The 25,338-nt window shown below is 34.3% G+C and overlaps 1 protein-coding gene across 2 annotated transcripts in view; it reads left to right on the top strand.

The window, feature by feature from the left end:
• The window catches only part of AGMO (alkylglycerol monooxygenase), a 340,233-nt gene that overhangs the window by 95,905 nt on the left and 218,990 nt on the right, over nt 1-25,338 (top strand). The window lies entirely within an intron of this gene.

Below are 25,338 nucleotides of genomic sequence, written 5' to 3'. Positions count from 1 at the left end.
GGAATTCTTAATGTATTAGATTGAACTATGTGAAATTGCTGATATTCACCTGCTTCTGACCTGAAGAAAAAAGTCATTTTGTCTACTTCAGTCTGACATATGATGCAAAATAAATCTCTAATGTAGGCTGATGTTTCATAAGGTCTGGAATTATGTTAAGCTAATTAAAAGAAGGAAGAACATGTCACAGGGGTGGTGGAGGGGAGTGTCCTCTTTGGATTTGGAAGCAGAAGTCCAGGGATCCACATTTGGCTCTATTATTTAGTGGTCGTGTAGTCTCAAGCAATTCACTAATCCCTTTTGGTCTTCAGTATTTTCTTAGATAAAGCAGAGATATTAATAACACCCTCAACAGTTGTCTCAAGAATTAAAGGAGGTGTCATATGTGAAAGTACTTTGCAAACCATAGAGAACCATAAAATCTAAGATAATATGCAGACTTCTGTTTAATACTGTCTAGCAAAAGTAAGATGAATAATGAGAAAAGCAAGAAAACTCTTCGCCTGTATAATAACTGATTCCTTTCATAAAATGAAAAAAAAATGTAAAATATTATGCTTATTGCTTTATAAGACAGACATCCCATGTGCATGTTTTAGCTATGATATCTGCCAATAAAATTCCCAGGCTAGGCCATTCCTTTCCTATGAAAGCAAGTCACACCACTCCCAAGCTTCATGCAAACTGTCAGTACCATCTAAAAATACTTCTGCGTATTATGAATTAATGCTTCCCACTTTGACATTACAGTGTCATTTTTATATACTCTCTAAGTCCTTTTCTCCAAGCATGATTTTATTAATGCTCAGTTTTGGTACAAGACAAAAAATCTTTGCAAATATTTGCTCTTGTTTTTCTTTGGAACTGAGAGAGGAGACTTCTGGCTGTTAAAGGAGGGACAGGATGTCTTTTTTGGTCTGTAGTTGTATTTGGCTTGATCCACTGAAGGAGAGACGGTGCTCTTAGGTGCCAATATTTGGTTAAGAACTAACAGCAGAAAAATAGCTACTTTGGTAATTCAATTGACTCTTCCTTGTAGGCAAGTGAGAGAGGAAGCAGTCCTTTGAGCTAAATAACTTTTTTTTCTTTCTTTTCCTACTTTGTAATAGTTTCTATGCAAATTTAACCCAATTATATGCTACATAATTAAATAACAATTTTGAGCGTCACCGGTGGGTTAGATTTTCAGCATTTGTGCATCTGTGCTAAAGAGTAAAACAGCCAGAGTATGTTTTCTTTATTAGCTATAGAGCTAGGTTAAAGTGCATAGATGGCAGGTTTAATTTATTCTTCATATTTGTGTATTCTGCATAAAATGTGACTGTCATGCTTGCTATTTGGAGTCCAAATAATGATGGTACTACTGTAGTTATATATCTATGGCAAGCTCATCCACTGTAGCTCTTTTCTGACATATTCAAAAGAATTGATAATAATTGTAATAAACATTAATTATATGTTATGTTTGTGCAAACTGTGCCAAGATAAATATTAAACCTATAACATTATTTCTTAAAATGTATTTAACAGAATATTCTACTTCATGCAATTCACTTCTTGGAATTTTGTGGGAACGTTGTCAAATTGTGAAGTCAGTTTAGAAAACTCAAGTTTAAACTAAGTTAAATGGGTTTATTTACTTTGAACCTTTGTTATCCTAATAAGCATCATGTATCTCTCTTGGGGGGTATACATTTGTTAAAATTATCTAACCACTGAATGGCTGGTAGATTTCAGAAAACACTGATTTTTAGGGGTGCCTGGGTGGCTCAGTCGGTTAAGCTTACGACTTCGGCTCAGGTCATGATCTCACGGTTAGTTGGTTCGAGCCCTGTGTTGGGCTCTCTGCTGACAGCTAGCTCAGAGCCTGGAGCCTGTTTCAGATTCTGTGTCTCCCTTTTTCTCTGACTCTCCCCTGCTCATGCTGCCTCTTTCTCTCAGAAATAAATAAAACATTTAAAAAAAATTTAAAAAAAAACACTGATTTTTAAACATCATACGCAAAAGGAATCAATATTTCAAATTCTTTGTTGGAAAAACTGATAGTAAAATAAAAATCCCAAACTTTTATTGCAGCACTCGAATTCATTTTTAAATGACTGAATATTGTTTTATAGCATTAAGTATTATTAAAAGATAATAGACTACTGGGGCGCCTGGGTGGCTTAGTCGGTTAAGCGTCCGACTTTCGCTTAGGTCATGATCTCGCGGTTCGTGGGTTCGAGCCCCGCGTCGGGCTCTGTGCTGACTGCCCGCCCAGAGCCTGGAGCCTGTTTCAGAGTCTGTGACTCCCTCTCTCTCTGACCCTCCCCTGCTCACGCTGTCTCTCTCTCTCTCTCTCCTAGAAATAAATAAAACATTAAAAATATTAAAAAAAAGATAATAGACTACTATATCAGTTTATAGTACAAAAACATAGATATTTGCTTCTATTTCAACGGAACTGCTTGACCAGTTTCATTCATCTCTGCTTCTTCAAGAGGCCTCATAAAAATTACAGTAACATTGGGGCAGCTGGGTGGCTCAGTCGGTTAAGTGTCCGACTTCAGCTCAGGTCATGATCTCACAGTTTGTGGGCTCGAGCCCCGTGTCGGGCTCTGTGCTGACAGCTAGCTCAGAGCCCGGAGCCTGTTTCGGATTCTGTATCTCCTACTCTCTCTCTGAACCTCCCCTGCTCACGCTGTCTCAATCTCTCAGAAGAAAAAAAAAAAACAAACATTAATAAAAATTAAAAAAAAATTACAGTAACATGACAAAGCCATAAACCCTCAGAACATTGAGCAATAAGTGGGAGGTACTGCAGCAAAACTTTGAAAGCTGAAAGTTGGTGGGCAAGAATTAAATTAGCTGGACCAGGAAGGCTGAATCTCAAGCTTACAGAGTATAGAACCAAGAACCAAGATAATCTGTACCGGAGAACCCTAGGAAGTTTCAAGAATTAGAGACAGTAAGAGCATCTGAAGAGGGTTTATGTTTGGAGTTGAAAGCTCCAGGATCAGTTGAAATTCTGTATAAGCATTTTGTGATCCCCAGAACCCCAGAAGACATGGGCAAATTTCATTCCCTTATTTAGGAAAAGACAGACAGATGATATTTTCTGAATGCATTAGTAAACTTGAAGGTTCTTGGATATGGGAATAGCAGGTGGAACTGAAGGCAAGATAGTAACTGAACTGAACACAGGAAAACAGAGTAATCTTTCCCTAGTAGATTCAGTAATTTCTGAATTATTCTTACAGCCTCCATGCCAACAAAAAAAAGATTTCTCCCTGACCAATAGATAGTTAAAGTGTGAGAGAAGGAAAGAGGTCAATTTAAAAACAACACAGCAATAGGAACAAAAGAAAATTAGGGAAATAGAGGCATGCAAGGAGCAGGAAAAAATAGTTTTTAAATACTATCATAATTAATGTCTTAAGGAAGAGTAGATACTGCATTTATAAACAAAAATAGAATGCTATGTAAAATACACAAGAACAAAAGTGAATTCTTAAAAATTAAATATATGAAAATATAAATAAAATACTCCAAATATGGGTTGAAACTTAAACTTGAGAAAATCTTCCAAAGGATAGAATAAAAAACAAACAAACTAGAAATAAGCCAAAAAAAAAAAAAAAAACAATTGGGGTTGGTCTGGAAGGTCTAAAGTGTAACCAACTTTCTTTTAAGGCTTTATTTTTATAGAGAAGTTTTAGGTTCACAAAAAAAAAAAATTAAGAGGAAGGTACAGAGATTTTCCTAATTCTGTGGGTTTGGACAAATTCATGACATTTATCCATCATTAGAATATTATGCAAAGTATTTTCATTGCCCTAGAAATCACCTGAGCTCTACCCATTTATTCCTCTCCCTCCTCCAACCCATGACAGCCACTGATCCTTTTACTTCAAATAATTTTGCCTTTTCCAAAAAGTCATATAATTGAAATTATAACTAATAGAGCCTTTTTGATTTGGCCTATTGACTTATTAATATGCATTAAAGTTCCTTCATATATTTTCATGGCTTCATCGCTCATTTCTTTTATTGCTCAATGATAATATTCCATTCTTTGGCTACACCATTTACCTATCGAATGACATTTTGTTTGCTTTCAAAGTTTTATAATTATGAATCCATCTGCTATAAGCATCCATTTGCAGGATTTTGTGTGGATATGTTTTCAATTGTTTGGGTAAAAACCAATGAGTGCAATTATTGGATCATATGGTAAGAGTACGTTTAGCTTTATAAGAAACTACTCAACTGTCTTGTAAGTGGCTGTGCAATTTTGTATTCCCATTAGCACTAATGAAAGTTCCTGTTTTTCCACATCCTCCTCAGCATTTGGAGTTGGCAGCATTCTGGATTTTGGCCATTCTGTTGGGTGTGTAATGGTATCTCATTATTGTTTGAATTTGCATTTCTCTGATAACATGGAATGTGGAGTATCTTCTCATATGTTTATTTGCCATTTGAATATGTTTTCTGATGAGGTGTCTTTTAAGGTCTTGGGCCCATTGTTTTCTTATCGCTGATTTATAACAGTATGTTTTTTTGAACAACTGTCCTTTATCATATGTGTCTTTTGTAAACACTTTCTCCCAGTGTGATTTGTCTTCTCATCCTCTTGTGTTTCACAGAGTGAAGTTTTTCAATTTTAATGAAGTGCAGCTTATCTATTTTTTCATGGATCATGCCTTTGGTGTTGTACCTACAAAGGCATTGCAATACCCAAAGTTATCTAGATTTTCTCCTATTTTATTTTTTAGGAGTGTTATATTCTGTATTTTACATTTAGGTCTGTGATGCATTTTGAATTTCCATGAACAGTTGTAAGGTCTGAGTCTAGATTCTTTTTTTTTTTTTTTTGCATGTAAATGTCCAGTTTTCCAGCACTATTGGTTGAAAAAACAATATTTGCTCCATTGTATTACCTTTGCTCCTTTTTCACAGGACAAAGTTCTCTATATTTACATAAACCCATTTCTATGCTATTTTATTGCATTCTTCTAATTGTCTCTTCTTTCACCAGTACCACACTGTCTCAAACACTATAGTTTATAGTAAGTCTTGAAGCTGGGTAGTGTCAGTTTTCAAATAGTCACTTTCAATATTGTGTTGGCAATTCTGAGTCCTTTGCTTCTCCATATAAACTTTAGAATCTGTCAAAATTCCCTGCTGGGATTTTGGTTGTTATTGCATTGATCCTATAGATTTAGTTGAGAAAAGCTGACATCTTGATAATATTGAGTTTTCCTTTCCATGAACATGTAGCCTCTCCATTTAGTTAGTTCTTATTTTATTTTGTTAAGTAGAGTTATTTAGCATTCTTCATATAAGTCTTATACATAATTTATTAGATTTATGCCTAAGTATTTCATTTGGGGGGATAATAATGTAAATGGTATTGTGTTTTCAATTTCTAATTTTACGTGTTCATTGCTGGTATATCTCAAAATTATTTACTTTTGTATGTTAAACTTGTATCCTGCAATCTTACTATAATCTTTTATTAGTTCCAGGAGCTTTGTTTTTGTCATTTTAGTGGATTTTTCTTATAGACAAGTATGTCATCTGTGAACAAAGACAGTCTTATATCTTCTTTCTCAATCTGTAGAAATTTTACTTCCTTTTCCTATCTTAATGTGTCAGGTAGAACGTCCATACAATATTTAAAAGCAGTTGTAGGAGGAGACATTCTTGCCTTATTCCTGGTCTTAGTGGAAAAGCTTCAGGTTTTTCACCATTAATTATGATCTTAGCTATAGGTTCTTTGTAGATATTCTTCATCAACTTAAGGAAAATTTTCTCTATTCTTAAGTTACTGAGAATTTTTAGCATGAATGAGTACTGGATTTTGATAAATGCTTTTTCTACATCTGTAGATCTGATTTTTCTTTTTTAGCCTCTTGATATGATGGGTTATATTATTTTTTGGATGTTGAATCAGTCTTATATACCTGGGATAAATCCTACTTAGTTGTGGTGTATAGTTTCTTTTATACTTTGTTGGATTCAATTTGGTGATATTTTGTTAAGAACTTTGCATGTATGTTAATGAAAAATATCAGTCTATAGTTTTCTTGTAATATCTGATGGCGGTTTTGGTTAACCAACTGTTTTTTTTCTCCCCTTCTAAAAAAACCGAAAAAAACAACAGAGAAACTGGAAAGAACGTTATTATCAAATGACTAGGTCAAGAAAAAGTTTGAGACTGAAAGGATGGAAGTTTCTAAATTTAGCATGCTCCAGCCAAGTAAATGAAAACAATACCCATGCTCAGGCATTTTATCATGAAATTTCAGAATTTTTGAATAAAAAATTAGACTAACATCTTCTAGAAAGTTGAAAATAATAAGGTCAGATATCCAAAAGTAATGGAATAAAAAGGGGATGAGATTTTTCACAAGCAGCTAGGTGCTAGTTGCCCATATTTCAGTGCAATCAACATTTTGAAGTCATGAAATCATATACCTAGGCAAACTAGCAATCAAGCATATAAATAGGATAAAAATATATTCATATGTGCCTGATATTAAAGTTTACCTTCTGTGGACTAGAAGGTAGAAGGAGTAGAGGGTGTATTTATTAAGACAAGAAAAAAAGCTGAAGAAGTAAGAAGAAATGGTATCTAGGAAACAGGACATGCAATGGTAGAGACATTTAAGAACACCTCCAATTGATGATAAAGCCAACCCTAGGACAATGGCTATGGGGCCAACCTGAGAACAGAGAACCCTTTGGGCCAAAGTCTCCACAAACTTTTTCCAAAAAGAAAACGAAAAGATAACTTTCTTAGAATATTTGTTATATCTGAAAGTATTAATAAAGAACTTTTCACCAGCAGAATTTGGAAATAAATCATTGATATGTAGGGAAAAATGTAAACAAAATGAAAGAAGAAAATTTCATAATATGCTGCATCGCTCAGCAGCATACAACATTTTCAAAATCACAAAATGTACATGTTTAAATCTAACAAAGTAATGATGATAACTCTTTTAAGAAGTGAAGAGAGAAGGTTGTGAGGGGGGTGTGTGTGTGTAAGTGCCAACATGAAGAACTAAATTTATGTCTATTGCAGTAGGCAATCAGTCAGCAGTTAATGTCTAAAATATTTTAAAAATAGTAATGTAAGAATGTTATTTAAGGGGCGCTTGGGTGGCTCACTAGGTTAAGTTAAGCATCTGACTTCAGCTCAGGTCATGATCTTCTGACTCGTGGTTTCAAGCCCCGCATCAGGCTCTGTGCTGACAGCTCAGAACCTGGATCCTGCTTCAAATTCTGTGTCTCCCTCTCTCTCTGCCCCTCCCATGCTCACACATTGTCTCTCTCTCTTTCAAAAATAAACATTAATTTTTTAAAAATGTTATTTAAAAATATGGAGGTAAATACCAAATCAAATAGTTCAAGCAGTTGAAAATGGTTGCCTCTGGGAAGTAAGAATCAGAAAGGGGAAGATCGTTCAAACATTGATGTTTTTCTTTACAAGCATATTGGAAAGTATGACTTTTAAAACTATAGAACATATAGTACTCTGGTAAATATTTAAAAATATGTAAGCCATGAATATCCATAGCAATCAAGGTCTCAAAGCTCTCAAACTGATGGTAATTACTTATATAATTAGGGTAAATATATACAAAAAGCAGCAGAGCATTATAGATTTGTTTGAGGAAATGTTTGAGGATAAGGAAATGTTTATCATATCATATTTTGTATAATTGTAAATGACCACACACTAAAAAAAGACTGGAAGGATACACACTAAGACTTCAACAATGACCATCTGTGGGTAGAGGGAATACATAGGTCAGTAATTTTTTCTTCCATTTACTTTTCTATTTTTCCAGTTTACTCCAGTAAACATGTATTTACTTTTGTAAAGAGAAGAGTGAGATTTTGCTGTGTATCTAACATTCTACTTGTGTCATCACTTTGAAGTTCTCTCAATGTACTCTTGTTGTATATAATCCCTGACACTCAGATTGGTGTCTATTTTGAGGGATGTCTCTCAGCAACATAGGTGGTGGAAGTGAGATGAAAAGCCAGGTCTGTATGGCAGACTCTTCAATGGACCCTGCTGCCAGAAACTTCTGGTAGTGACCTGCCTACGGCTCTTCCTTCCACAAGCTTAAGCTGTAGCCTACAGGAGTGCTTTTTGTTTTCCAGATGCTTTATCCACATTTAGGTCTTTCCACTTTTGCTTATTTTCCTTTGCCTGAAATGCCCTTTTTACTGGGAGACATCCTTCAAGACTTAGTTTGATTTTTCCTTACCCTATGAAAGCATCTCTAGTTACTTTTTCTTCTCTCTTCATATTTCAACCATTTGTTGAAGCAGCACTTAGCCTGCCTTGCATTGTATTCTGTTAGGCTATGTCTGCTTTCCCCACACTATGAATGTTTCACACAGGAGTCATTCATCTTTTGATCCACACTATTTAGTGCATAGTTTTGTTTTGTTTCACTTTTAAGTGGAAATGTATATAACTGGCTCATTCATAAAGGTTTCTTTTGTCACCGTTCACTATCCTCTCTTCCAGTGTGTTTTTTATTTTAGCTTATTGAGATGTGATTTCTATACCCTTTCATATAAAATTTACCCTTTTAGGGGTGCCTGGGTGGTTCAGTCAGTTAAATGTCTGACTTTTTTTTTTTTTAATTTATTTTATTTTTGAGAGACAGAGAGACACAGAGAATGATCAAGGGAGGTGGCAGAGAGAGAGAGACACAGAACCCAAAACAGGCTCCAGGTTCTGAGCTGTCACAGAACCCCATACAGGGTTCAAATCCATGAACTATAAGATAATGACCTAAACTGAACTTGGGCACTTAAACGACTGACCCACCCAAATGCCCTTCGTGTCTGACTTTTAATTTTGGCTTGGGCCATGATTCTCATCAGGGTCATGGGATCATCAGGGTCTGGAGGAACAGAATATTTAATAACTGGGAGAAGAAAATGATATTAAGAACAATATTTATGCAAATTAGTAATACACATCAAATGCAAAAAGCATAATTTAAAATTTGTTTTTGATACTTCAAAAGTAAGCTATGAGGTCCATGTACAAAATTAAGTAGGATATTTACCTTTAACTGATAGTGAAAATTAGGAGTCAAGATATGAATTCTTAGATATTGACATTGTAATAGCTCTATAACATTTAATAACTGGTTACTATCCAGTTACATTTTTTCTCTTTCCTTTCTCCTTTCCTTTCTTCTTTCTTTCTCTTTACTTCCTTCCTTCCTTTCTTCTTTCTTTCTTTCTTTCTTTCTTTCTTTCTTTCTTTCTTTCTTTCTTCCTCTTTCCTTTGTTCAGAATTCCAACTTCTTAAAGGAATATCAATTTTACTGGCTAATTCTATCAGAGCCCGTGTTTGTCCCATATCAAATAGGAACCAGCCTATTCCTAGGTATAAGAGTATTTGTACAACTGAATGAGAAATCCTATTGGTATAATTCCTTTCTATAAACATTTGCCAAAATGTCATTGTCCCTCTAATGAAGAAAATGAAGGCAAAAGAAATTATAATAATATAAGGAATATATTATATAAATAAGGAATATTATATAATATAAAAATGCTATATATATGCACTCATATATGTTTATATATATATATAAATATATATTATGTTTATGCTAGAATTCAAGGCATTTAAAATCAGTGTCTTTTGTATTAGAAAAATCCTCATTTCCTCATTCTATATTAGAGTGCTACTATGTCCACAAATCTTCTTTGAAAGTGGAAATAGTGCCTTATAATAATCTATAAGAGCAGAGCACCAAAAGGCCAGTGGTTAATATAGGAGAAAAAATCTCCAGGAAGTCCTTGGGAGAAAAGGAAGGAAGGAAGGAAGGAAAGAAGGAAGGAAGGAAGGAAGGAAGGAAAAGAAGGAAGGAAGGGGGGAAGGATGGAAGGGACATTTTGAGGTGACAGAGAAAGATTTAAATTATCTCAGTGTTGTTTTCATGTAGCCAATCTTTCCTTAATTCTTTAAAATTTGATACTTCATATGAGTCCTATCTCTATTAACCAGAGTGTTTTCCTAACATATTTTTCTAACCAGACAATTTTCCTAACATTTAGCTTCATTTCTCACTGAAATAAAACACTGTAATTGATCGACGTAACAGTTAACATTATCTATTCAAGCTTTTTCTTTTATTTCAGTTCTAATTTTGTGTTTGCCCCTTCTAAAGTATTGCATAAAAGCATTTATTGAATTTTCTTGCAGTATTTCAGTTTATATTTCTAAGAATATATTTCAAATAAATGTAAGAAATTTGCCAAATGGGTTGCTTCTACTAAAGGAGAGGCTATCAGCCAGTAACAGGCCTTTCAGTAAAACCAAAGGAAATAGCATCTATTTATGTGCATTTTATTGCTAAGAGCACATTTTATTGCTAAAAAAGGTACAGAGTCCAAGAACTTAATGCATTGATGACAATATCAGACACTGTATTTGCTTTTGTGTGTGTGTGTGTGTGTGTGTGTGTGTGTGGTTGTGAAAAGAGTAGCCAAAATTAATGATCTCATTTATATAAATATTAGCTATGAAATCCACAGAAGGACTTGTTTCTTTGTTTTTTAAATACATTTAAATAAATATTTTTGGTGAAATTTTGAAGACAGTAATACAAATACTTTGAGGAAAAATTAATATATTCAATAAATTTAATAAGCTGAAGTAGAAATTTAAAATGTTCACTTGACACACTAGAGAACATTTGTGATATTTTACTAAAACTTACACGGAAGGATTTTGAGAAAAATAAAGCTTCCTGATTATGTAAATTAAGTTGGAAAAATAATTGAACAGAAATTCATCTAAGTGTCTGTGTCTTATAAGTATTTGTTGTAAAATTTGAGGAAAGGAGCTTTTAATATGTGATGAAGTGTTAAGTGGTCCTTTTTAATTCAAAACAAGTGATAGCTGAATTCCATTTTCCTTCTTTAAATGGAACATCATTAAATTGTTTGCATTTTGTAAGCTTCACTTTGAACAATAGTAATAGTTCCTAAAAATGCACATAAAATGAATATTTAAACCAAATAGTACATGACCTTTAAACCAAGTACTGTTTTAAATTAAGTACTATGTCATCTTGTTTTTTAAACAAAGTAGTACTTTGTAAAGTAAGAAGTATACATTAGTAAGGTTAATCTCAATGTCCCTATTTTGACTTTATTTTAAATAAAGATGTACTATAACAATTATTTTACATTATTTATATGTTTTGTTTTGTTTTTTAGAAAAAGTTACTTTCATAGTATACTAAATATCAGCCTGGTAGGAAATCATTATCTTCACATTCAGGCAGAGCTTCAACCCTAGCGTTTTCAGAGGATTTAACCTGACTAATATGGCCCTAACTATATTTTTCTTTTCCTGATCTCCATTACAAGCAATATTTACACAACTAATCTAGCACTAGTGGTTTCTTATTTTCCATTTACTTTTTTTTCATATTAATGTCTTTAAAGCAGACACCATGCATCAGTCATCTGGCTGTTGCATCCCATGCAGAGCTGTGAGTACTAAACCAATTTCATACTTTAGGAAAGAGTGTGGGCTCTGGGACCAGATAGGTTTGGATTTTAATTCTGGCTCTGCCACTTTATAGTTATGATCTTGAAATAGTTTTTCCTCAATTTCCTCCTCTTTAAAATAATAAGAATATATGAGTTAACTCATTTAGCAATGATCATCTCAAAACCATGCCTAGCCCTCTAAACATTTCTGCTCTTCAATATATGTCATTTTTATTCTCCTATCTGCACTTCTTTTCACAAGTGCTGGCAAGTTTTTTTTTTCTTTTTTTTGTCTTTACTTTGCCTGCCGCCCCCATTCCCCACTTTTTAATGGTTTTTTTTTTGGTGTGTCCCCAGTTCAAAAACTACATAAAAGACCTGGCAGAATTTTATTTACATTTGAAAAAGTCTTGGCAGGGAGGCAGGCACAAACAAAAACAAAAACAAAGACACAACTTGGATTTACTAAAGAAATCACTCATGGTTGTTAGGATCGGTTTGAGATCTTATGCTTCATGGTTCTACTTGCAAAATACTGAATGTTTATTTCATGAAATAGTTCAAAGAATTAGGTCATTTGTTTAAGCATGGATATAAGAAGACCAAGGTGGTAGGTCAAGTCTACATGTGGTTAGCTGGTTTCACTGGATTTGGTAGCTTTGACTGTATTTGTAACCTAAAGCAGCCAAATGAATAACTTATTTATACCAATCAGAATCCAACTCCATCTATGAAAAAAGAAAAACCCACATTCTATTCCTGTTTGATACTGTTAATGTAGCCGCATTGTTTTTCATGAAAAGCAATACCATAACTCGCTCATATTGATGGGAACATTGGAAACTCTAAATGACTTTGCCATGATCATATAGCTTCTGAATGTCTTGCTTCCACAATATCACATTTTCTCCCCACTAAGGAGCTGAGTGTTTCTTTAACACCTGTTTTATGTCATGTTATATAAATTCCTTTCATTTTACTTACATTGAGAAGGGTTCCCTCCTATTGCTCTACTCTCCAGGGGTGAAGGTATAGCTGGAACATGTTATGGTGTGGAAATTACTTCTACAAAAGTGCACTGACAATTGTTATTATTAACACAATTGATCACTAAGTTCTTATGTCTCAAAAGAGAGGGTCAAAACATTGCTAAACAGACCCAGATTCTACCAGACTATCATGAGGATGATAATTTGGTGAAAAATTTAATGATAGCAGAAATTTTGAAACTCTTTCAGCATTGGTTAGGTAAATAGCATTAGAACCTGTCAGCTAACTGATCCATTTATCTTCGTTAGTCCCACCATTTGGTACCTCAGCCTCCAACCACTCAGTTTTGAGCGTTGTGGGAAAGGTTTCCTTGGCATCACTTATTGCCATTAAAGCACTTCCCTCCTGAATGTTGGCTGCCAAGTATGTGGTATCCTGTGGAGCCAGAGGATGAGGACATAGATTGCAGTGAGGCTGAACAGTTTGCACTTCCTAGCAGTGACACCAGACATCAATCTTTCCTAAAGACAGCCGAGAACACACGGATATGAGAACTCCTTAGAAAGAACAAGTGAGGCATTATCCAACCCTCCAAAAAATGCCACCAAAGCATTTTTCTAGTAAGTTTCTCAAGGATGAAAATGTATTGAAATAATTTACATTGTGATGTCGATTGTTTCACGAAACAAATAAAAAGAAGTCTCTATAAGGTAGATATTTATAAGGTTGAAATTACTGACGGTCTACTGTTCGAGAATCATTTAATTGCATCTCAGAGTATGTGTTGCATGTTTTACATGTGCACATCAGCTGGCCTTGCAAAATAATACTAATTTGGTCACAGTTAATCTTTTTCACATGGTCCACAGCATCAAACATGACATCATTTTAAGAAATCATTTTATGTAATTCTGCAATGCTAGCAGAACTTGATGGGTTTTGTTTTGTTTTTGTTGTTGGTCATTTGACAAGATTTTAAACAAGTTAATCACAAGAAAAGAGAAAATTATTAGAAGAAATGTGTTAAAATCATTGTTGTGACTGCTACTAATTTGTTGTGCTATCTACTAATAGATGTGTGGCTGCTCAAATTCACATTGCACTGCAAAGTTCAGAGATCAAGGCAAGTTATTGTGGACTCCTGTGTTAGACTGTACTGAGAAATGGCTAATATGAGTTTTGGACTTTGATAATATTTTGCTTCAGTTCTTTTAAACTTTAACCAGTTTAAATGATCTTCACTGCATGCATAGCAACATTACAAATATTAGTTTCTGATAGTAATGACATTATAACATGTTTCTAGCAACTTGTTTTTGAAATTATACTTATATACAATGCTATTCTAGAGAAGAGCATTTTTTTTTCAATAAAAAATATGGTTATTGTTATTTGACCAGTAAGATTTGGACCACTTCACAGTATAACCACAGATATTTGGAACAATAGAAAAGATGCAGAAAGAGGATGTGTGGAGGCCTTGATTGACTTCCTTTGGATTTTCCTAGCAAGGTCCATAATGCTGCAAAAGACCCACATGGATAGCCTTGTGTGTTTTGACCTTTTGTTTTGTTTTGTTTTCTATTTGGGCATTTAAAAATGATCAGGAGGTTTTGTGTAGATATATTATTTATTTGCTTTTGTTTTCATTGTTTGAGGCTTCTCACAAGAAAATATGACAAAGTGATATGTCTTGTTCATATTATCCCAACCTCAAAAGTGTATCAAAAATATATATGTCTCCAGGTAAAGATTAATTTTGTGATAAGGTATGTTTAATTGTAAGCAAGTGGCATAGCTCTAGTGGGGACATTCTGCAAATAGTTACAAAATCTACACACAGCACTCCAGGTAGACAGGCTCCAAGTTGGGATATTCTAACTTCAGGACCAGAGGGGCAGCATACACCATATGATAATATTTAATATATTTTGAAGAATTAGAGGAGAATGTTCTTCGGTATGAAAGCTATCTTATTACTCTAAAATTTGAGTATGTCAAATACAGTTTTTGAGTTTTTCATACTCTCTTCCCTATAGGGGAAAAAATGTCAAATCTTTGAAGAAAGACTATCTTACATTCTATTATTTGCCTTCACAAATAATTATGTTTCTCGATGTTAGCTTTGGCATTCAACAACATATTTTCTCATTTTTTTAATGTTCCTATTACTGATAAAACCAACTCTTAGGCCTGTTTGCTGCAGTGTATTAGAAGAAAATATCACAAGCTTAAAAGTAAAGTCATTTTAAAAAATTTATTTATACAGAAATATTGGCTTTTGTTCTGATTATATGGTATGCCCTGCATAACTACCTAAAGAGAGGTCAGAGGGATATATAAAAGCACTGAGATCCTTCTGCTTTGAGATCTTCCCAGTCTATTCTCTCCCTTGGCTGGGAGTTAGGCAGACATAATGCCATTTAGAAGGAAAGGACAACAGGGAACAGAAAACAAGACAATTAAATACATCCAAGGCGTGATATGTATGAAATTCCCCCTCAGGAACTCAGACCTAGAAGTCAACAGGCACCTATAGACTGAAGTATTTGGGAGCCATCAACTTTTGGATAGCAATTATGAAGTCATTTCAAGTCATGGCACACCATGAAAAACAAGAAGTGAGGAGCAAAGAAAAATGAAGTAGTCTCTTTAAATAGGTGAGTAAAGGGGAAGAGGTTAGCAAACTGCACCTGGCCTGAGAAATGGAAGAGCAGAACTGGGAACAAGGGAAGGGAAAGCCAAAGGGAAAGGTTTTCATGATAGATGCAGTGGTCAAATGTTTAGAAAGTTCAAATAGAATGACACCAAAAAGAAGTCTTTAGTTTTTGACAAGAAAGAGGCCAGTAATGATTTTGGAGAGAAATAAGTGACATTATGAATGAGCTTAAGAATGAATGAGAGTTAAGAAAATAAATACATTGCTCTTTTAAGATGTTTGAGGTAAAAAAATTAAAGAAATGGAAGGCCAATGGATCATGTTTTACAAAGTGGAATATTTGGTTATCATTGAAATTAGGGAGAAGGAATAGCATAAAAGGGAATTAAAAAAAAACATTGCTTTTACTAATGAAAAAATACATATTGAATAAAATAGTGTGACATGGTTATTGATTATTAAAATGAGTCAATTTTTAATAAACACATATTTAATCAAGAAAAATATATTCATGTCTACTATGCAAAGGCACAATGAGGTGCTATAGAAAATACAAAGACAATTTAATCTCCCTCATTAAGAAGCTTATAAAACAGAGGAAGATGCAAAATAGTAGAGTATTCGTGATGTTAGAGGCCTAGGAATAATAAAGATTGGATAATAATTGTGACTGGGAGGGTTAGAAAAATGACATATGCAGTGGTCCTTGAAAGATGAAGAGTATTTTGACAGGTCGCAGGGGACCATGAAAGCCCAGAGAACAGAAGAGAAAAGGGAAGATGCATATTTTTTTAGTGTAACATTTCTGTGTCACAAACCGTTACTCTTCTGGTTTTACGTCAATCATTTAAAATATGTAAAAGCCACTCTTGGCTTGTTGGCTTTACAAAGCAGGTTGTGGGCTGGATTTGGTCCATGAATTAGTGCTGATTCCTGCACTAGATTGTGAGTGATAAAAGGGCAATATATCATATACATGGATATCACACTGTGAATATTTCTAGTTGCATTGAGGCCTCGATCTAGGAAAGCAGGCCTGGAGTATGAAAGAAAGGGAGCAGGTGATACAATGGATTGGTGGAAAACCCATAGTGGAGTCTCGCTGGAGGTGGCAGGGAGGAAACAGGCATAATTAAAGGTATAAAGTGCTATTACAAGAACAGATACAGAAATGGGAATTATGGGCAAAAAACAATGAATTCAGTTAAGAAATAGTATTTGGGTTTGAAAGTCTTATAGCCAAGAGGGTCATATTTGGGGGGTCTAGAGGGGAGACTTTGAGGTTACCTCTATTAGAATGGTGGTGGGTATGTTCCCACATAACACCTTCCATATTTCAATGCCCAAAGGTCAAAGAATATTACACAAATCTTTCTCCAGTACCAGTAAGACTAGGTAGTCCTTGACATCCTCCCTTTTAAATCAGACATACATTAAAATTTAAGAAGTACTTTGAAGGGAACAGAGGAAAGAGGAGAATAACTCATCAAAGTAACTGACATTCAATTCTAAGATATGTAACAAATGGCATTAACAGAGTGAGGAACAGTTTCCACTGTACAAAAGGTAAACTATCAGATGTAGATTGTGTCACCCAAAACCAGTAACAATGTTAATCTTTGTCAGAATGACACCTTGCACAAAGAATAGACTGACTTGTTCCAGTTGGGACATTCAGTTCTGATTTAATCTGGCACGTACATTGGACACCATAATATTTCTAACATATCCAGTGATATTGTAAGTGTCTAACATAAAAACTACATATATTTGCTATTACACAGTAAAAATTTGTTTCAAAGTATAAAGATAGAATGGTAAGACCAACAGAAAGCTCTTATTATTGGCAAAGGGATACTGGTGGGCTTTTGTTGTTGTTGACAGGTAATCTCCATTTACTCAGGAGGCTTATCAGAGAGAATGAAGACCACTTTCTAACCATGGGTTTCGATGCCTTTTTTCCATGTTTCCTGTCTTTTACTGACAATCCTTGGTTGTTTGGCTTTCCTGTTCACTTCTTTAGGTTGCTCTCCTTTTAAACTTTGGGGGTTATTTGTTCTTGGATTCTGTGACTTGTAGAGACAAGTTATATAAATCATTCTTCTAAACATAATACAGCAGAAATTCATTGTGTCTCACCATAGGCAAGCACGCTGCACAGAAGGAGTGTCACAGAGTGCTTACTAATCGTAGCCAACTCTATTGACATTCAGACAGCTCTTCTGCCATGATTTCCACCCCCTGGTTGTGCTAATTGGGTCATTATGAAGGTGAAATATACGTCATTAAGTAGTCTGGAAGATTTCTTGCTTTTAATCTGTGAAAGTGTGTGCCTTTCTTAAACTCTGAATATATTGTAAGAGTCTCATAATAAAATCACTAACTTCTCCATAACCTAAATCATGACATTAATGTGACTGCTGACAACCAGGAATCAGGCACTAGAATTCGGTTTTATTCAATGGATAAGTAATTTTCATGAGACATAAACATTGTCAAATTTGTAATTATTTTGAAACATAATACTGTTAACTTACATTTGAAAGATTTAAAAAAATAATATTTATTTTTGAGAGCAAGAACATGAGCAAGGAAGGGGCAGTGAGAGAGAGAGAGAGGAGGGGAGACATGGAATCTGATGCAGGCTCCAGGCTCTGAGCTGTCAGCGCAGGTCCTGATGCGGGGCTTGAACTTGGGAATGGCGAGAGAATGACCTAAGCCAAATTTGGATGCTTAACCGAATGAGCCATCCAGGCACTCCTTATTTCAAAAAATTTTTTATCTAATTCTGCCAACATTTGCAGATAGGGATAGTTTCCTTATGGACATGGCTAATTTTCCACATGGTTGAAAGGTATGGGAATCTCTCTTAATCAAAAATATCTCTTCACTGGCCTGTTTTATTTCTGGAAATTTCAATATGCATATCACTTAAGAATATGTTTTCAGTGATATATTTTCTACTGAATGAAGAAGAGCTCTCTCCATGCATCAGCAGTCATATAAATTAGGATTCTGTAGCAGACCACCTGACCCATGGCCTATGGCCAGGAAAATGTAAGTTTGAACTGAAAGAAATCTAGATGGTTACTTAGTCTTGTCAATAGCAACACAGAAGCCTACTAGGAGTAGAGGAATATAAATAGAGAATGATGGAGGTTAGAGAAGGAAGACGGTACACTGAAATCTAGCTGTCTTATTTATAGCATTACTTGCAGGCAACCGTGCACATATGCTTGTAACAGAATGGACAGTATAATCATCAGAATGAAGTTAGTGATAACTCCAGGTAGCAGAAGAAACAGGAAAAACCCACTGGGTATGTTTTGGATTTCTTGTAATCATCTCTTGTAAGCAATCATTTTGGAAATTTAGTTAAAATAAAATATATTACTTTGAGTTATGCTACTTGGAAGTTGTGTTTAGAAACATAGGTACCAGTTTGTTCGATATGCTAGAAAGTACTTTCCCCATAAATTTCTAGTCAGTAGAAAGTGATGAGTAATGAAGACTATAGATTTGTAGTAAAGGCACTGACATTGGTGGTTACGACATCACATTCATAGGTGTTAACAGCAAAAGAAAGTAGTGAGGATGTAGTTCAGTATGTTCACTGAGTTACAATAAATCCTAGTGACTTAACACAGTAAAGATTTATTTCTCAGTAACATCCTGGTTAAATATGGGTAAGTGAGACACCCTACCCCATGCTTTCATTCAGACATCCAAGATCTTCTGTCTTTTGTCTTTGTATATATATCCCAGGGCATCAGTATCCTCTGCTGAATATTCTCTATGTTGTTTGCAGGTGAAGGGGAACAGAGAGAGTGGAGGAGTCACAATTGTTTTTTACCTCTTCCTGAGGTTACACACCATATTTCCCCTCACCGCATCACTGAGAATCAGTCACAACACTTACAGACGTGCAGTGGGGCTAGAAAATATTGTTTCTGCAACTAATAATAAAAATTATAAATAAACCAGAATAATAATCATTATTTACCTTAGGGAAATCATTATATCTCATTGTATTTCCATTTTCTTATCTATAAAATGCAAACCATACAATTATCTTAAATTCTAGTGTAGTTGCGGGTAACATATGAATTAATACATTAAAAGTGTTTAAATATTTTCTGGTACATGCTAAGCACTTTCGTGGGTTTATAATCATTGCTGTTAATATTATTATGGTTATAACTTATTAATCAATCTCATCTTTGAGTAAACACAGGTAGGGACTTTTCTAACTGTTGAGGTAAGCAGTCTATTAACATTGAATTGCATGAGATACTGTGAAATCTCATTTCTAGGACATTTTGAAAATAGGCAATAAAGGAAGGTTGGGAAGTGATAAGTCACTCAAACAGAAGGAAAGGGAGTGTCTTCTTACATTCCATGGAAGCCCTGATTGTAATAATCTTTTTTCTAATTTAAAAAAAAAAAATTTAAACATTTCTGAGAGAGAGACAGCATGAGCAGGGGAGGGTCAGAGAGAGAGAGAGAGATACAGAATCTGAAGCAGGCTTCAGGTTCTGAGCTAGCTGTCAGCACAGAGCCTGATGCAGGACTCAAACCCACGAACTGTGAGATCATGACCTGAGCCGAAGCCAGATGCTCAAATGACTGAGCCATCCAGGTACCCTAGTAATCTTTAAAAGCTTTTATAAATCAATGACTATAAAATGAGGCATAACACTGCAATTTACACAGAATTATATTTATTATAAGGTATATAAAACTTTTTTGAATCAGCCAATCCTTTCTATGCCTTTTTAAAAAAAAATTTATTTGGTTTTAGGTACTTTGAGGTATTTCTTTTGTTGTTTGTTTGTTTTGTGTTTTTTCTAAATTAGAATACCTAAACAAATATTTGTGTATAGTACACATTCAATAGATTAGTGCTAAATAAGTTTTTTAAAAATCTACAACTTAAATGCCATATGATTAAATGTAATCTTAATTCTTAGATTTTCTCAAATGCAATTAAAAAGAATACAATTGACATAATTGTGGATATGTCAAAATTGTAAAATGACATTTCTGTTGTAATAAAAGTGTATCTGTCAGGTAGCAATAAGATAGTTATCAATGTGATTTTGATTAGTTTTGCGATTGTGTTTAAATAACTCAATAATAGGCATTACATTATTTTTTGTGCATTGTATAGAAACAGAAGTTTGAGGGGTTTTTTTAAGTCATCTTTTTCCTTTCCAGTTTTTATTTAAACCTGTGTTAGTTAATATATGGTGCAATATTGATTTCAAGAGTAGAATTCAGTGATTTGTCACCCACATACACCACCTAGTGCTCATCACAAGTGCTTTCCTGAATACCTATCACTGATTTAGCCCATCCCCTGCCCATTTCCCCTCCATCAAACCTCAATTTGTTCTGTATCTAAGAGTCCCTTAAGGTCTGTTTCCCTCTCTGTCCCACCCACTTCCCTATTATTCACCTGTTTTGTAGAAACAGAATTTTGGATTGAAAAAATTATATAAATTCTTAAGGATTTTTTTTTACTTCATACTGAAAATCTGTATTCTCTTTTGTTTTGCTTAAATTTTGAAATTATATAAACAAATAAATGGAGAACTCTCATCCTAAAATTCTACATGATAGAATTTAAAAGCTTCCATTTGAATATCATGTTTTAAAAAAGTATTAAAGTTGTGCTTCCTAGAAAGATTAGAGTGACTAGTTAGTGTTTGTGAGAATTTTAGTGCCATCATGTTTACCTCCTCTGAAAGAAATGATTTAGTATCTATATGTTTCCAAACATCCTGATAAGAAGAGAAAAAATTGGTCAATTCTTTATTTGACTGGTTTCTGTGATGCTACACATCTGGATATATACAAAACCTGTTGAACAAAAATGTGGAGGTCCAGCCAACTTGTCAATTTTATTCTGATTGGTTTGACATTTTTAGATATACTTAGCAATTTGTGTTTTGATAGTTAGTGGGCAAAGTATAGATTAGAATAAATTCCAACAAAGAATATCAGTCTCATTGAATAAATTGGCACTGGCATCAATTTTATCATCATTATTTCATTGGCTATTACAGGAAGAGCATGAAGTTATGTTGATAAAATGGAGAAATGTATTACGCTAAGTAAAAGAAACCAGACTCAAAAGGCTAAATATGTTGTAATTTATTTATGACATTCTCAAAAAGGCAAAACTATAGGAAAGAATTCAAATCAGTGGATGTGAGAGATTGGGAGAATGGGGCCAAGGGGATTGACCACTATATTATCCACTTCTTTGTAACACATTAGTCGCTTATTTCATAGTCTCTGTGGGTCTGGAATCTGGGCACAGCTTATTAGTTGAGGGCTTCTTGCTCAGGGTCTTTCATGAGGTTGTAGTTAAGCAGTTAAGCTGTCTGCTAGCTGCAACGTTACATGAAGGATCAGCTGAGGGAAGAGCTGCTTCCAAACTCACTTACATGGTTGTTGGCAGGATTCAATCCCTTGTGGAGTTTGAGCTGAGGTGCTTAATTCCTCACTGGTTAGTTTGAGGCCTCTCCTAATTCCCTACCATATGTGCTTTTCCTAAAGGCAGTTCACAACATGGTGGCTGACTTTCCTTAGAGCATTTGAGAATATGAGAGCACCCAAGACATAAGCCTCTGCCTTTTTACAACCTAGTATCAGAAGTGACATCCCATCACCTTGCCAAAATTATATTCATTAGAAAGGAATTATTAAATCCAGTCCACACTCAATGGGAAGGATTATATAAGGGATGAACATCCATGAGGGAAGAGTCCCTGGGGCCCTCCTAGAGGCTACCTCCCATAGGCAGCCCTCCGGAGCCCAGTGATTCATTTTTCTGCTACAGTGAGAACACCCTCACCTTCCCCAAAGTTCCAAGAGTTTCATCCCATTACGTTATCAGTTCAAAGTCCAGAATCTCATCATCTGATCAGGGAGCCATGTTAGAGTTTACTTCCCACAAGCACAAAGTACAATGAGGAATTTTTTGGATTGGTTGGAATTGTCCTGTATCTTGATTGCAATTATACAGCTGTATTTGTTTGGTAAAAATTCATATTACCCCATACTAAAGAGATGGATTTCACCATATGTAAGCTATACTTCAATTTAAAAAAAAGAATAGAAAAAGTTAACAAACTCGAGGATGTAACATACATATAAACACAGGTATTGTGTTAAATTTTGGCCAAATTGAGTGATTGGTCAATGCACTAATAAAATATATTTATACAAATCTATACTTTAATACTGGAAAGTAACGTACTGTTTCTAGCTATATTATTGAATAGCCATAGTAACATATAGTATGCTTGTAAAATCAGTAATTTGCTCATAGGAAAAGAAAATTGTTATGGACTATAACTTATAATTACATTAGTTCATTGATACAATGAAATATATTCCTAAAATGTTATTTTTTCCTCTTTAATATTTGTTTTCTTCCTTAGAACAGATAATTCATCAATTCAAATATTCATGAAAATGAACATGTTTGCATGTGCACTATTGTGAAATTTTCCATAAATTTCGTTTTTATAACTACTTTGTAAATGATCTACTTCAAGTAAGGTGCATATAAACTGTGGGGAAAAAAAAGTTATATTTTTTCTGTTTTTTCCTAGTTCTGAAAAGTGACAGAGGTAAGGCAGTAAGATCCAGTTTCTGTACCCTGTTTATACAGCTGTACTTCATTGAACAAAGTCTTGTGTTACACACAGTTTGTGATAGGAAGTAAATGCTTTTAAAACAACCAAAGAGATAGGTCTTTAACCTCCACCTTTCTGGATTTTTTGTTCCACCATTTAGCTTCTGTGGAAGTTATAGAAAGTAGTTTAAATATATACTATTACTCTCTAATTGGGATCATCTCATTAGCTCATTCCCTTCTGAATTCATAACATGCATGCGTTATGATGAGTTTTTAAAGTAAATTCCAAAAAGACCAACAAAATGGACAATGATTTTTTTATAATGAAGTTTTTGAGTAATAGGTTCAGAAATGTTTACTACTGGTTATGTTCTAAAGAGAAAATGATGTTTGGATTATTTCAGGGCCTAACTCTGCAAAGAATTTTAAAAGGCTTAGTAGATTCATCAAATTTATTATGTCTTAATGGTCTGTCACACAATATTTGAAGATAACAAGGGCTACAGGATTCTTTGTATATCTCTTATGTGAAGCTGTATAAACTAGTCAATACAACAGAGATTAAGGTCCTAGGTTATTTTACGGATTATGATTGGGAAATTTGGGGTCATTATGATGAAGTAGTTTTCATTTGTATGAGAGCAATTTCCTTAATTGGTTGAGCAGAAATATAGGGTCATTACTAGGAATGATTAAAATGTCGACCAATCAGGGTGCCTGGGTGGATCAGGTGCTTTTGCATCCGGCTCTTGACTTAGGCTCAGGTCATAATCATATGATTTGTGGGTTTGAGCCTTACGTTGGGCTCTGTACTGATATCGTGGAGCCTGCTTGGCATTCTCTCTCTCTCTCTCTCTCTCTCTCTCTCTCTCTCTCTCTGCCCTTCTCCCACCTATGTGCTCTGTCGCTCTCTCTCAAAATAAATAAATACACTTAAAAGAATATCAACCAATAAGGACGTAATTTACATATAAACTTATGGTTTATGAAAATACTTACCCCCCCAAAAATATATAACTTTAATAGTAGTGACTTCTGATGGGGACTTCTTTTCATAAGTCTGATCATTATCTTTCCATGTTAACAGAATTAAGTCCTTCTTAAATCTGAGCTATCATTTATTTACCAAAAATTCTTTTGCAGTTTTATTTGGTAACTCCTACATTGTCCAGAGAGTTTTCATTTCTTAAATGGAAAGCCGAGAAGTCCACCCAGATTGGTGGGGAAGGGAAAATATAACTATTTACAGCTCCATGATTTTCATAAAATCTTCTAACAAATTATTCTGCCATGTGCCAGGTCCTTTAACTACTAGTATAGGGCTACTGTAAAGATCAATATCCAATGTTTCCATTAGGTTCACTGTTCAGTCCCCATTTGTGCAAGACTAAAAAATTTAATTTCTAATACATATTGCCATGGATACGGTGATCATATCACATGGTTAATTTTATCTCTTATATTTATAGCAAAGAACTTAATTATAGTTAGTTTAGAACTAAGAACATACTTTCTAAGAACAGTTAAAAACTAAATGGACTTGGGGCGCCTGGGTGGCTTAGTCGGTTAAGCGTCCGACTTTCGCTTAGGTCATCATCTCGCGGTTCGTGGGTTCGGCCCCGCGTTGGCTCTGTGCTGACTGCCAGCTCAGAGCCTGGAGCCTGATTCAATCTGTGACTCCCTCTTTCCCTGACCCTCCCTACTCATGCTCTCTCTCTCTCTCCTAGAAATAAATTAAAAAAAAAAAAAGTTAAAAAAAAATTAAAAAAAAAAAACTAAATGGACTATAATGTGGTATCTATAATTCTGGCAGGAAATAAAAAATATGCACAGAATGAAAAATGTGGGCTTGTATTCTATCTCCTAAGGAGGTCACTACAGTGACATTTTGTTGTAGAAAAAACAAGAAACTATCCCCTTGAGATGTAAATGAATTACAAGGCTGTATGTGAATAGTCTGCATAATACTTGATGAAAACATATAACTTACATTTCTTATTTTAAGGATAAACAGCAATTATGTGTGAAAATTTTTAAAATGATGACATTTTTGTAAGGTATTGGAAGAGCTCTATGCGAAGTATTAACTAATATATTTCTGTAAACAAAAATGAATTGTTAGATAGGACCAAGTATTACTCTGTTCTCCCTCTTATTCCAATAGACAGATTTTGAGACATTTAAAAAGCCATCAGGAAGGAATTTTATTTACTATTTCATTGCATAATTTATCCACCATTTCTCCCATTATATTATTCTTCTTTAATTATAAATATATTATCACATACTGAAAAATCATCACCATCCATTGACTGCATTGTTATAACATTGATGGTTAGCTTTTATGATTTGTCATATTATAAAAACACATTAGCTATTATAAATTTTGGAAGTTGTTTCAGCTTGCTGGAAGTATTTCATTATATCACATATACTATGCATACTTATTGGCTATGTTTCAATTTTCTTATTTGTTTGTAATTAATACCCTCTCTGTTTCCAAAAGTCA

The sequence above is a fragment of the Hyaena hyaena genome, unplaced genomic scaffold (genome assembly GCF_003009895.1).
Source record: "Hyaena hyaena isolate Hyena2069 unplaced genomic scaffold, ASM300989v1 scaffold_690, whole genome shotgun sequence".
Classification (NCBI taxonomy): Eukaryota; Metazoa; Chordata; class Mammalia; order Carnivora; family Hyaenidae; genus Hyaena; species Hyaena hyaena.
The sequence above is the reverse complement of the archived record's forward strand: the minus strand, read 5'-3'. Positions and strand labels throughout refer to the sequence as shown.